A 3,022-nucleotide genomic window follows, 5' to 3' on the forward strand; every position below is an offset into this window, starting at 1 on the left:
CAAACCTCCACGTTATGCACATGTACCCTAGAACTTAAAGTATAATAAAAAAAGGAAGAAAGAAAGAAAGAAAATGAGGGAGAAAAAAAGAACAAGTGCAATGAATAGAAATCAGATACAAATATAGTATCTAGTAATCTAACTATATTAATAACCAGTTTAAAAGTGAATTGCCTAAATACACCAATTAAGAAACAGAAACAATCGAGTGAACAAAAAATACATCCCAACAATACGCTTTACATTAGAACAAAAATCACTTCAAATATAAAGATACAAATAGATTAGTAGTAAGAAAATGAGTGGAGTCACTGAAAACAGTGAAGTAGAAAGCTGTAAAAGTCAGTTCATCCACTGAAGCAACCACTAAGCTGTCAAAACTTTTACAATTCAATTTTTTTGAATATTTGGGAATACAATTTTTTTAAAATTACCACCAAGGGAGTGCTTACTGAAGACAGATGTTTCTTCATTGTGGGAAGGAATCACTATAGGATTTTGCTGATTCACCTACAATCCTCCATTCCCAAGCTTGGTGGCAGCCAGTATCTCTGGTGTGACTTGCTAGTGCCAGACGGTGCTAAATAAACCTTGTTTATTATATATTATTGATGAATATTCTGACCTGTCTGAAAGTTCCCTGAGAGCCCAGATCTGAGACTTGCCTTTGTTTCGCTCCCCAAAGAACTACCTCAGAGCTTGAATGGCTGTTTTGGTAGCACCTGTCAAAAGCATTTAAAGACATATAGTATCAATGTCTTATTAGGTCAAAAGACATTAGGCAGGGTAAACAGCAGACAGATCAGAAATTCTGGGAAGGAAGATACAGGGAAGAATATGGGTTGCTTCAAAATGTCTCATATATACCAGAGAAATGAGACAGCAACACACCTGCCCAGGACCAGAGAAGTGTTCAGAAAAGAACTTAAGGGACCCTAGGCTTGCAGTTCTGGCTAATGTATGCACTTTACACATTCACAAAGTGAAGGCTAAGGTAGATGTCAAGGCTACATGTTATAGGAGTGCCCCAATTTAGAGCCATTTAGAGCCAATCTACAAAGAACAGGAGCACTATTTATGTTATGTTTTCTTCCTTGTTTTTCCTCCAGGCATTTAAGGAAATTTCTACCAGGACATGAACTAAATGCTGAAATAATGGAATGAAAACTTCAATGACCACACAGAGCAAGTAATATAGCTTTCAAAAAATAACTTAGAAAAATAAGCCATTAAACAAACAGGTGATTGCAGCCCAATTAAGAAACAACAATAAACCCTGGGAAGGGAGCAGAATCTGATCTCCAAAATGTTCGTATTGTAAGATTACAAATGTCAAAGTTTCAACAAAAATTAGAAAGCATAAAAGGAACAGAAAGTATGACCCATTTATAGGGAAAAAAAACTGACAGAATCCTTTCCTGAAGAAGCCCAGTCTTATCAGACAAAGACTTTAAAATAACTTTTTTCAATATCTTCAAAAACCAAGAAAAAATCATGGAAAAATGACTAAAAGAAACAAGGAGAACACTAGTTGAACAAATAAAAAAATCATTAAATGTATAAAACTTATTAAAAGGACCTAATATAGGAGCCAAAAAATACAATAGTGGAAATTTAAAAGAACTGTCTAGAGTGATTCAAAGCAAATTAGAGGCAGAAGACAGAATAAGTGGTCTTGAAGGTAGGTCAATAGAAATTTTTTGCTATGGGCATCAGAAAGAAAAAAAGATAAAGAAAATGAACAGAACATAAGGGACACATGAGACAACATTAGTCATACCAACATATATGTAATGAGAATACCAGAAGGAAAGGAAAGATGGAACAGGAATTGTTTTGAAAATTTAAAGCCTGAAAACTTCTCAAATACAATGAAAAACATAAATTTATACACCCAAGATCTGTAATAGAAAAATGCTAAATGATCCATACCAAGACACATTTCAATCAGTTGAGAAAGAGAAAATCTCAAAAGCAACAAGCAAAAAGTGACTTATCAGATGTAAGAGATCCTCAATAAAATTAAGAGTCAATTTCTCATTGGACATCATGAAAACTGGAAGGCAATGTATTGGCATAAAGTGATTAAAAATAAAAAATTCAATTAGGAATTCTCCACTATGTAAAACTATTGGCCAAAAACACAAAAAGAATCAAGATCTTCCTTGACAAGCAAAAGCTGAGAAAAATTTTTGCTAGTAGACCTGCCCCACGAGAACTGTTTAAGGGAATTCTTCAGGATGAAGGGACACTAGAAAGTAACATGAAGTAATAAAAAAACATAATGGCAGAAAAGACANTCTCACATTTCCTGATTTCAAAACTTACTATAAAACTACAGGAATCAACGCAGTGTGGTTCTGGCAAAAAGAGAGACATAGAGATAAATGGAATAAAATAGAGAGGCCAGAGATAAACTCTCTCACATGTGGCCAAATGATTTTAAACAAGGGTACCTCAAGTATTAAATAAGGAAGTATCTGTAGTATTTTCTACATATTTTGTTAGAAAAACTGACTATCCACATGCAAAAGTATGAAATTGGATCCTTTCTTTATACATAATTAACTTAAAATGGATTAAAGACCTAAACATGAGATTTAAAACTATAAGACTCTTAGAAGAAAATATTGGGGAGGGGCCAAGATGGATGACTAGAAGCACCAGGGATCAGAGGCTCCCATCAGAGAAAAAAACAAAGCAAAACAAAACAAAAAACGTAACTAGCATGTGAATCCTGCACTGGCAACCAAGGTATCCAAGTTCTCTTATCAGAATTGACTAGGCAGTTGGTGTGGTACATGGAGAGAAAGAAAGAGAAGTGTGGTGCAGTAGCCCACCTGAGAGTCACACAGGGCAGGGGAGCCACCAACCCCTAGCCAAGTTAGGCAGTGAATAAGTGTGCTACCCAGCCGGGAAACCATTCTTTATTCCACCAAACAATGCAAACCATAGATCGGAAGACCTTACTTGTGAACCCACGCCACCGGGGCCTAGGGTCCCAACCCTGAAGCTGTGCAGA

This window comes from Rhinopithecus bieti, unplaced genomic scaffold, assembly GCF_001698545.2.
Source record: "Rhinopithecus bieti isolate Rb0 unplaced genomic scaffold, ASM169854v2 scaffold_8014, whole genome shotgun sequence".
NCBI lineage: Eukaryota > Metazoa > Chordata > Mammalia > Primates > Cercopithecidae > Rhinopithecus > Rhinopithecus bieti.